Here is an 11,894-nt window from a genome sequence, read left to right on the forward strand (position 1 = left end):
AGGGTAAGGAACGGGGAGGTGGCCAACTATAATCAGTTCCCTGCTGGTCCCACATGGGCTGCAAGGGAACACCTGCTCCACCGGTGTCTCTCCTCCTCCTTCTCTGGCCTGGCTGTTCCTATGGCTATTTCTCACACTTTTACCCTCACTCCTCAGTGCTGGGCAGTGTTTTGCCCTCAAGCACACTGCCCCACTGCCAGGCCCAGCTGTGCCCTGCGCTGTGGTGGCCAAAAGCAGCTGTGTGTGGTACAGGGCAGCCCTGGCCTCACCTCACAGAACTCTGCAGCCATACTGCTGTGAAAGCCTCACTGTGCACACCCAACAGTGGTCTTTAAGATGGTTTCTTTTCCATGGGGTATGCTTGGCATAGCCAGCCTGAGATTGCTGCTGGCTCAACCGTGACAGAGCACCAAACAGGGTCCAGGGAGGCAGCGTCAGAGAGGAGGTCCTGAGCATGTCAGAGCTCTCCACAAGCACTGTAAGTCCTGTCTTTTCTTTGGATTTGCTAAATACTGCCTGTTTCTCTCAAAGTTCGACTTGGATTAAGGAAACACCTGTAAAGTTAAGCAAATAGCACTGAATGCTGTCTTTTCTGCTTTTTGCGGTTCTCCCAGCCTAAAACCAGGTGCTTTGTCTTTTAGCCCTCAGGTCTGCTCTCTGTAGACGGTTGCTGGAAAAAGTGACAGCTGTTTTTCTTGTGGTGGTTACAACAGATTGATAAGAAGCAAGGGACAAAGAGATGGACATGTTGAAGGGAGGCCTTTGAGTTTGTAGGTAGTCACGTTTCCAAACTGGAAAAGAAAAATGAGGTCTTCTTAAGAAGTACAAAGTGCTTAAGAGAAAGTACAAAATAAAACTTTGAATAAAATGATCTCCAGATGGTCATTAAATATGTTAAATGGCAGTCTGCTTTCAGCCCACCAGGCACCAATTTTATTATTCTAATAACATCTTAAAATGAAAAAGATAAAGTCTTATAAAAAGAGGCCATTAACTTTGATGGCACTTAATCCCGATAACTTTTAGAATATCCATTAATGTGCAAAAATACAAAACACATTGAGCAACAATAACAGTTCTTTCCTAAAAGGTGTTCATGTGGACTTTTGCCAACTCTTTCTTTTGTATGTAGATGCTGAAAAACAGACATCTTCAAATGCAGAAATGTAACAAATGCTGTGTTGTAAAATAAAACAGTGATGTGTTTAAGAACCAAAATTATGGGTGTTGAAAATTCAGATAAGTAAGCGAATAAGAATTTGGAAAAGTAGTTTTATTTGAAGTCTAAACTTTGCCATACTTCGTATACTCATATTATTCATACTTGATATAAATTCCATACATACGTTAACATTTGGTCATGCAATAACGTAAATTATTCTCATCTATTATGCATTATTTTACACTAGTTTACAAAGGCATTCAGTTTCTGGTTTGGGCTTTGTGTATTCAATTTTGGATGTTTATGTATGAAAGTTTGCTATAGTCTAAATATATACTATCAGGATCTCAGCAAACTCAGAGTAACAAATAGTAGATATTTTCAGAAAGAAGAAAAGTGGCAGAGAGTCTTCACTTGAACATTGGAAGTTCTGTACTAACATGCAGAAAAACTTCTTTACTGTATGGGTGACAGAGCACTGGAACTGTTAGCCCAGAACAGCTGTGGTCTCCTATGCCTACATGTGTGACTTGTTGTAGAGAACCTGCTTTAGCAGGAATTTTGGACTTGATGGTCTCTTGAGGTCCCTTCCAATCCCTTCAGTTCTATGATTTCTACAGTCATCCACAAATGTATGCATTATATTTTTTGTTATATTAGGATTCCTAGAATTTTCAGGAGAAGCTCTTAAATTTTGTCTTTCAAATTAGCAAAATGAGCTGATTTCATCTCAATAGATGAGAAAAAGATAACCTTCTATAAGATACTGAAGTACTTGATATTTTTGGAATGACACAGGAGATTATGAAGTGCTGATGTAGTTTCATAAGGTTTTTTTTTCATGCACTTCCTATTGAAGATTTACAAAAACCTCAGGGCATTTCTGGAAATCTCAGAAAGACAGGGTAACTCTTCTGGATTTCTGATTGAGCAGTTATAAACTTTCTACTGTGGCAGACAAATATGCTTAAATCCTTTTGTATAAATGTGAAAATATGTCATACCAATAGATGAATCTTCAAAAGGCTTGCTGTACTTGTAGGAGCCAGCAAGCTGTACAACTTGTAGCATGAAAAATACTCAGGAGCACTGTAACTGTAAGGAGTAAATCATCTGTTCTGTTCTCATTTTGAGTATGTCAGACTGTGAGAGGAAAATCAGAAAATAAGCAAAGAAATCTCCTGCCACTTTTGCCTACAGATTGAAGTGCAGGGGGTATTATAGCTACTTAGCTGCTTCTGACTGGGAGCATTTGCTTGTTGAATTACGGCAGCCTAAAATCACATACATTTACAGAAAGAATAAGCAGCAAAAGCAGAATGGATCTCAGGGTTTTGAGCATGACTGCAGAGGCTGTTATTCAAGCAAACCTGTAAAGTAGCAAGGAATTTTCCTTAAGAATACCTAAACAAAGTGGATTTGATTTCTTTTTCAATCCTGAACAGTAACCTTTCTGAGATTTTCCTTGCATTTTCTTTATTTAAATAAATGTAGACAGAATTCTTAACTTTGTAGCAAATTAATAAATAGAAATGAGAATGCCAGACAAAAGACAGGCTTCAGGTAAAGCACTAGAGGGTCATATTTAGAATGTCTTTGTGAAACATATATTTTAATTTTGGTTAGAGTTAATATAGGAAGCCATATACAGCACTACACTCTATAACAGTGTCCAGTACAATGCATAATTCAACATGAGTTAATAAGAAAAAAATGATGAAGTTGGAGATCAGAGGAGATCAAAAATGGATAAAAAATACAACATATCACTAACATAATTTCTTCCTCATTTTAAAGTAAATTCTTGTGGGATTTTTTGTTGTTCTTGTTTTGTTTTGTTTTTCTTTTTTTTTTTTTTTTTTCCTGATTCTCAAGAGGTTTCTGAGCCACACTGACTGAGGAGGGAGTTTGGTGTGGATGACCCAACCCAGGATTCCTTCCAGCCTCGGCCATTCTGTGATTCTGTTATTCTGTGAATTTAAAGTAGAAACTGATGTGAATGTTGGATAGCAGAATTCTGATGCAGAATGCATACATTCTTCAAAACGCACTCCTAAAATTTCAGATGTAGTGCTTGAGAGTTTTTCCATTCTTAATAATATTTATTTAAATGTATATAGAACTGAACAATTGCATGTTTTGGCAAAATTTTAAATGCCTTAATAATTTTCATTACACTCATAAGTACAGTTATTATTTTTATTATAAAATGTTGAAATAAATGAAATTTAAAAGTATGTGCTATAAGATATAAGTGAAAGAGTACAGTTGCAACTCTGCTATAATTCAGTGTTGCCTAAAAACTTATAAAATATTAAATAGACATCCTTAAAAAATACTAATTTCTTTCTGCCTCTTTCATGTTTAGCTTCACTGCATGTGCAATCTTTTATATTTATTGATTCTGGTGAATATGATGTCAGGTAACATCCTTGGGGGTCATAGATGATGAAGGCACAAAGTTGTTCCCAAAGTTAACATAAAAGCTGGAAAGATTTCTTTATTAGAAAAGAAGTTTACATTTTTAAATCATAAGGTATTTAATTCTAATTTTCAAGAGGCAAATGTGCCAAATGCTTTTGTTTGGTTCCCTCCCACCACCCCTTTATTTTTTCTTTAATTCACTGAGGCTTAGATGCAGCTTAGCTGAAATTTGTCCTCTTAGTCAAGTTTCATCATTCTCAAATAACACAATCTTGCAGCAGTCCCATGTTAGAATATGAGGCAAAGCATTTTGTAGCTTAACTTTCAGAGTTGTGTAATACTGTTATCACTTTCAAAAGAGAGAACAAACTTTGCTTATCTAAACTAGTCATATGTTGAGATTTATATAGAAAAATCACAGTAGAATGTGGTTTCAAAGCATAAGGGTATTATGGATATAGCAAACAATACGTTCATACCCTGCACTGTCACTAAGTAAGTCAACCTTCTTAGCCCTTTAAAAGGGAGCACAGAACTTGAAGTTTATGTTTAAATAAATATATAAGGCATCGTTCAAGATCTGCTAAGGTTACTGCATTGGTAGATGTCAAAACTCTAAACCCAGTAAGGGAGCAAGCCAAGGCAAGCTGCTGCACTTATTAGAGTAACATGCAGAAGCCTCCAGGACGCTGTTTTCTAGTTGATCCCAAACTCATTGCTAGACTTTCCTATTGTTATAAAATTGAATTAGTCCTTCATTATGAAGGAAATAGGTGCAGATAAATGTTTGATATTCTGCCTCTGGCAATGACTAATACTATGTGCTTCAGAGAGAAAAAAAAAAAAAAAAACAGGCATATCCCATAATACCACTAAGTCCAATCTGCAATGCTGGACATAAGATAACATGCCTTCCTGATGCCCACAGGGCTGAATTATGCCCTGTTGCATGAGACTAAATTAATCTTTTCCTAAGCAGTGTTATTTCAGATACTGCTATTGGTCAATTATGCAGGCCCTTTTAGAATTCCATGCTCAGCTGTTGTGCTGCATAAGTAATTATTTCCTATTGGGTATTACATGACTACTAACTATAAATCTTAGTGAATAACCCACTTGTTTTTCTGTTCTGACAGATGCTCCCTGGGAATGCTTGTTAAAGGGGAGAAGTACTTCTGTCTGCATCTAGTGAAGTCAGCCCTATAGTAGATGAAATACTAAACTGCTCTGGCCAGAGATTACACATCCTGATGCTCACAGGTAATCCATGACTTCCTTTTGGAATGGTAGATACTTGGGAAAGCACTATCACAAACCGTAAGGAATTTAGTGTTTGTTTACTACATATTACATTAGTCTAAGATTATGCTGTGCCCTTAAATTTCTCAGTGATCATAAAGGAAAAAAAATAATAGTTACAGGACCTGTTCTTCTAAAACTGAGCTTACCAGTGTTTAAGGTAAAATATTTGATTCCATAATGAAACATATAACAGTCATTCTTTGTTCTCCCTTTTATTTGTTACAACTGAGAAGAACAGAGTGTAGCATGTGGAAGACCAAACATTTTCACTCTAATCTGAGGAATGTCTTAATGCAAACCTTTTTTAAGTCTCTCTTCTGATAAATATACCTTCTATATGTTAGTGGCTCAATGTCCTCCTTCTGTTTCCCAAAGTAATGTAACTTTCATTAAGGGGTATTCCAAAGAATAGTAGCAATTTTAAAAGAAATAATTTTAACTTGGCTTCAGTAGGCTTCAAAGCAGTATCACGTGCCATTCCTGACATGTCCATACTCTTATTAGAATACATGAGAAAGAATATAATGACAGTAATTATTTAGCCCTAAGAATTTATAGATGAGGGGAAGACACTAGGCTGTGTTATAGTAATAACTCATTACGAATAATTCTACCAGCTCTTTCCAATTTGTTTTTCTCAGATTTTCTTTTGGTGTATGCCAGAAAAGCTATTAGAAGAAAAAGATAGCTTTCTGCTGCTACCGATCTCTGCCTGGTACAGAGTTGACAATATCAGAAAGAGTTCTTTTTTGTTGCAACCTCTCTTACTGGTGTAAAAATAAATAAATAAAAATCAAAAGCAGAAAAAGCTGTCAGATGCTGGCCTTTCCTAGTGCACGACATTTCTTCATAACGCTCACATGTACATCTCCACAGGCCTGCATGCTTGGTGATCATTACTCATTTAGATGATCAAGCAATAGCCAGTTTTCTATCTGCTGGTGATTAGAATGGAGTAGAATAGTTCAGTTGGAAGGAACTCCATTATGCCTTTGTATTATTCTTAGACCAGCTGCAAGTGAGAACAGCCCTGATCCTTGAGCCCAGACTCCTTTTTTTAGAGATATATTTGTAATCACACCAGTATATATAGCCATGCTTTTGGCTACACGATATTCTGAAGTAAATGTAGTTTTGCAACGGGTTTGCACCCACTGACACAGCACAGGGTTTGTTGAGGGCAGGTGGGTGGTTCAACACCACTTCCCTTTGTAAGTAAGTATCTTACATTAAACTTGGTCTTACCTGCTCTGTCATGTCTGAGACCTAAGGAAGATTTAGTGACAACAGATCCCAGAGGAAAAAGTGACTTCCTAGTATCTATAATGTACAGCATATACAAGGCTGAATCAGAATTAGCTTCCTCTGCAATTTCCTGTCTTCAAACTATTTTGTTTGTATTTTTTGTTTTTGTTTGTTTGTTTGTTTCTCCTTGCTGTTCCTTGATTTCTTAAAACCTGATATCTCTGCCAGGCATGTGGAGCTGGTTTCAAAACAGAAATGTCAGAAACTCAGTACATAAATTTTGCCATTGTTTAAAAGAAACTATTTCTATTTCATTTCAGCAGGCTTAGGGTCCTCAGTATTTTTTTTTTTTTTTTTATAATAAGGTCAGTCTTCCTCATAAAAAGTAACCATTAAAAGCAGGATGCTATATTTTACCATAAAAGTAAACCCACTTTACCTGTGAAGAGAATGAAACTGAGTGATTGCTTTAAGAACTGAGGAAAAAAATGCTGTACTAGTGAGGAATGTGCACCTATATCATGGTTTTGGATCACACAAGTGGGACTGTAAGCAGCTGCCTGTAAACTGTGTGTTTTGATCAGTGTTTGAAGAACTTTTTCAGATACGCACTGCAGGAATGCTTCTCCTGACAAGTAATCTAGAGGGAAGAAAGTAATTGAATGCTAGCTTGGAGATACAGATCATCAACTGATTTTTCCTCTGAGATTTATAAATGGATGACAGAACAGGAAAGTAGAAAGGGGAGGGAGGATATTTTGAATATATTGAAGTTTACTGCATCTTCATAAAAGTAGGGCATATATGAAAAAGAGGAAGAATGCCTCACTTGAGTATCTGGGTTTTAGTAAGCAGCTTAGCTCTGTTTCTTTGCTGGAATTTAAGGAATGATGTTTTAATAATCAATGAATAACAATTAATTAACTAGGTCATATTTTATCAGTATTTATTTAATAAGTATATATCAAGATATTGAAGCTGCACATCAATTCTTATAAATTCCAAAGAAAAATGATGACACTGTTGGTCAGTAAAAGCGTTAAACTTTTATACAATCAAATCCGTAGTTAATAATTCATCATCATTAGGTATATATTCTGATAATTTTACAGAGTAGCTAGGTTTTGATACAGTATGTAGTATATCTAAGTACTTAATTATTTAGATGGTTAAATTCAAACAGGAGAATGAATATTGATCAAAGTGTAGATATTTTAAAATGTATTTCTTTTTCTTTCTGAGAAATCAGAGGGTTTTTATACTGTTTTGGTGGTCATTTACCTCAAAAAATGTCTGAAAAAATATGTAGTTTCAGAACAGGATAAGGTATCTTATTCCACTGTTCAAATGTGTGTATTAAAATAATCTCCAAAGTAAAAGTTGCTTTGTGAGTGTGTGTTTACAGTTACCTTGAAGAGTAGTTTCCATTACTGTTACCTTGAAGAGTAGTTTCCATTCCTGTAATCACTTTGGGATATAGTGGTTGCTGATGTCTGTCTCTGTATAGTGCCTCAGTACTCACACAGCTCCCAGTGCCATATATTTTGAGTGCTTCTCAAGTTGTGAAATCGTGAAATAGTACCGCTTCAGAATTTCACTGTTGGGGGTTTCTTGAACATTGTCTTTCAGGGCAGGGAAGGAACATTAAAATGTTCAGAACTCAGAAAAAATGTTTTTCTATCAAATACAAATTTCATTTAGTTTGAAGTAAAATGATCTGTTTTACTTTACAAAATAAATTAAAAACTGAAAAATATGTGTATTTTTATTGGATACCTATTGACATAAATGTACGTGATAAGAAATCTAAGCATTTGGTCTAAAATATTTGAGAATCTTAATAATGCTGAAAAGTCTATTGTTGCTTAACACTTGTGCATCAGTATAGTTCCAAGAATAACATATATAAAGCAGTGGAGGAATTGCAATGTGAATCACCAAACCAGTGAATAAGTGCTTTTTCTTTAAAAAATAAATGTCAAATTTGAAGCAGTTATATATTTGAAATTTTAAAATCTTTTCTGCTATCTAAGAATGAGATATTGTTTCAAATCTTGCTTTAATAATAACTGTTGGAAGTAATCCAGCCAGGAGAATACGTTGACTTTTTAACTTATTTCTGTTCCAAAATTGCCCTTCATGAAGACATGCTTAAATGTTTATTTAATTTACTCTTAAAATTAAAAACAGAAAGAAAGAAAAAGTTAAAATTTGTTTTAAGAGCTGTCAGGATCTTTATTGACATGACTGGAACAAGTATAGCACTATTGCAGTAGAATAGTCAGGACATTTCAAGGCATGGGCAATAGTTTATTGTTGTTGTTGTCGTTTTTTGTTTTGTTTTGTTTTGCAATGATAGAATGGTTTGCATTTGCCAAATACATGCACAATAAAGATGAAACTATCAAGTTCTGTAATGTTCACCGGAGGTCTCACTGCTTTGTTCTTCAGCAATTCTGAAGGCCAAACCCCCGTGATGATTAATTGGCTGACACCTGTAATGTGCTTCACTTAGGAAATTTTTGATCATAGGACTAATGAGGTTATGGCCTTTTGTGTTATATAATGACTCAATTTCCATCATCAGAAAGTGGGATTTCTAGCAACGATCCAATATTTTTGCTGTCATGGAATTTGAAAATTTGACTATCAAAAAACAGAAACTTGTTTTCTGAGATAGATAAGTAGAGAAGTGGTGATTCTGCACAGGGTGGAAGGAAAGCAAATCCACTTGCATTGTACTGTTGCCCATATTCTGACACATAGCCAAATTACCTAGACATCATTTTAGACTGTTAGAGACTGGGGGAAGAGCACTAGGTTCTTCATGTGAAAAAATAAAGGGAAGAAAAAAAGACTTACATGTGTGCTTAATAATTTTTCTTCTACTAAGAACAGTTAAAAATCCTTTTTCCACCAGTTTGATTTTTTTTCTTGGTTTGTTATTGAGATTTTGCTCATTAATCTGTTATAGTTCATATAGTTTATGTACTGTTATATATTTATTTAGTCATTTCTCAGAGGCTGTTTCTGTCCTTTAGGATGTTTACTTTTCTGCAAAATTCAAAAACTGTGGTAGTAAAGGGATTAACTCATTGCTAGAGAGAAAATGCACAGTCCTAAACACCATGGTATAATGAAGATGAAACTTGGCATTCTTTGCTTTTACTTATCTGCAGTCTACCATTTCACTATATGAGAACAGACATTTCTTTCTTTACTATTTAATCAAGTATCTGAAGATATTAACGCTAGTATAAATTAAGGGTTTTTAATAGACTCTGAAAAGGCAGCAATTTCAAGATGGTCCACAATAATTATCCTTTAATTAAATGCAGTATGTTAAGCTTAAAGAAGCACAGAGATTTGGTTTGAAAAAAGGTGGTAGGAATTTGTAGAAATCAAACACATTAATGAAGCTTAATCTGTAATAGGGCAAGCAGAAAGAAGAAAGGACCAAATGTGCCATACTAGAATCACTGAAGAAAGAGAAATACATGATTACAAGTAGGAACAGAAAACAATAGACTTGTAATGTAGGGAGGGGCTAGAGAAAGAGTTAACTATGCCAGATTTAGATTTTCAGATGAATGTAAAGAATTAAAAAAATAAAGCCAAACCAGTTTGTAAAGGTGATCACGATCTTGTTTCTTGAGCCTTCATTCAGCATGTAAGATTATGTTTCATAAAATCTTTAAAAGCTTGAAACTATGTGTATGAAGACTTACCTTGTGGAGGCTAAATCCTTTTGCATTACAAGGTTTATACAGCAGTGTCACAACCTTGCTCTGAACGTCTGAATATTGCATTATAATATACAGCAACCAATCATATAGGCGAATGTGAGTAATAAAACCTAAGGCTCATAAACTCTCTCAGGCTATGAACCTGTACTGCATTTTAATACTATCTCTCTACTTTCTGAATCATTAAATCTGACACACCAAATTTTATTCCCTTTAGTAGTGTTGTTAGGTTGACTGCCCACTAAATATGAACCCTAAGTGAAGATGACTTCACCTTGGTACTGAGCTTTCTTTGCTTCAATTAACTTTAGTACTTACCTCGCTCCAATTAACTTTGCAGGATCTGTGAAAAGGTCTCCTTATTATTGTGAGATATTTTTCTAAGGCATGAAAAATATACTTGGCAGTACACGGAGATATAGAAATGACTTAAATGAAATGGCAACTTTGGGTAAATAGAAGCACTTAAAAGCCATATTTCAACAATAATAATTGTTCTAGTCTATATTTAGTCCCTCTTTAAAACCTAATTCACTTGATAAACTATGTACAAACTAGACTGTGGACTGTACAATATCAAAGAAATATCTTCACCTTGCTTATTTGAATTTTATTTCTGACTTCACAAGGCAATAATCATGTCTTACATATGTTTCAACAGTAAAAATACTGTGTGATTTCTACTTTAGATATATACGGAAGTGAATAACTATTTAGAAATTACTTTTTAGCAACTCTCACACTGGAGAGAAGTAGTGATGTTAAAGTTTTTTAAGAATTTGTATAGTTGAACCTGCAAGAGAAGAAGCAAAACAAGGCTAAAAGAAATGAACCTGTTTATTGTTGATATATATAGTAAATGGCACAATGTAACTTCTGCATCTTAAAAAATGAGAGTTCTGCTATTTTTTATTTATCTTAAATCTCAATAACGAGCAGGTATAAAACTTTTTCACACCCAGGCTTGGCTCGCTGCTGTAAGGCTGAACAGGAGTTTGGATCACAAATCTTTATTAATCAATGAGATAGCCAGTAATGGAGGAAACTGGGACATGTATATTAAAAATATATATTTTAAGCTAGCATCCAGATACTGATTTAGAAAGGATATAGTCCTTAAGAACAGGACATTTATGTTCTAATCAGAAAATACAGGATTTGGCAAAATGTGAGTTAGAGTAAGCTAATAAATAGAAACACCAAATTGTTGTGATCTGACTTCAGCCCTAAATAAATATTTGGTGGAACAGGGACATCCCAGAGGAGAGTTTGTTAGAAACAGTGACAAATACTAGTATGTAGAACTAGTACTAGCAGTTGTCGAGAGCAGCTGCTTTGGAGCTGGCCCAGCCAGCAGCAGAGCAGTCGATCCCAAGATATAAGGGGCTTTCCTTTGCTAGGGAAACATTGAGAAAGGGAGAAACCCTACAGCAATGAGGAGCTCTCACAAGAGAGCTTGATGCTTTGTGGGCTTTGCCAGGGCAACTGAGTCCACACTGATGCCCCTGAAAGAAGCCTCAAGGTCTACAGTCTGTCTCTGAGGAGAGCCAGTCCTTGTGAGTTTGGCTTTGTGTGTGTGTGTGTGTGTGTGTGTGTGTGTGATGTGTTTGAGTGTAACTCTGAGTGCATGTAGCAATCTTTTATTCTGGCATTTAGAAGCTGTAACGAACATGTACGTGAGATCCTGGGGGCTGAAGCTGTGTGTTCCTGATGTCATCCATTCAGGTATTGCATGGGACAGGCAGAGCTGCTGTAAATGCCACATGAAGCTCTTAACCAAGTCGAAATTATTCCATCCCTTCCCAGTATCTTAGCATCTAAGGCATAAAGATATACCTAATGCTTGTCTTGTGTCCCAGGAGATGTCTGATTCTTCTTAGCCGCTTTCCCCCTCCCTTGTGCAGTATCACTGGTGCACATTAGATTGTTTCTTTCGCTGCTGTTCTCTTTTAAAAATAGTTTTACAGAGGTTTAACCAAAAATGTCATCACCTCCATATATTTGGCTTGCTGTGT

General features: G+C 35.5%; 1 long non-coding RNA gene across 2 annotated transcripts; it reads right to left on the minus strand.

Annotated features, from left to right (window-relative positions):
* Nucleotides 1-680: 680 nt before the first annotated feature.
* Nucleotides 681-10,112, minus strand: LOC112532379. 2 transcript variants are annotated; one of them, XR_003075068.3, is made up of 3 exons: nt 9,862-10,112; nt 7,571-7,755; nt 681-791 (listed from the first exon to the last, which is right to left on the minus strand). It is a non-coding gene; the product is annotated as an uncharacterized LOC112532379 (long non-coding RNA). The 2 variants fall into 2 exon arrangements; XR_003075067.3 differs by having other exon boundaries at nt 7,543-7,755.
* Nucleotides 10,113-11,894: the final 1,782 nt, after the last annotated feature.

Source organism: Gallus gallus, chromosome 4, assembly GCF_016699485.2.
Source record: "Gallus gallus isolate bGalGal1 chromosome 4, bGalGal1.mat.broiler.GRCg7b, whole genome shotgun sequence".
NCBI lineage: Eukaryota > Metazoa > Chordata > Aves > Galliformes > Phasianidae > Gallus > Gallus gallus.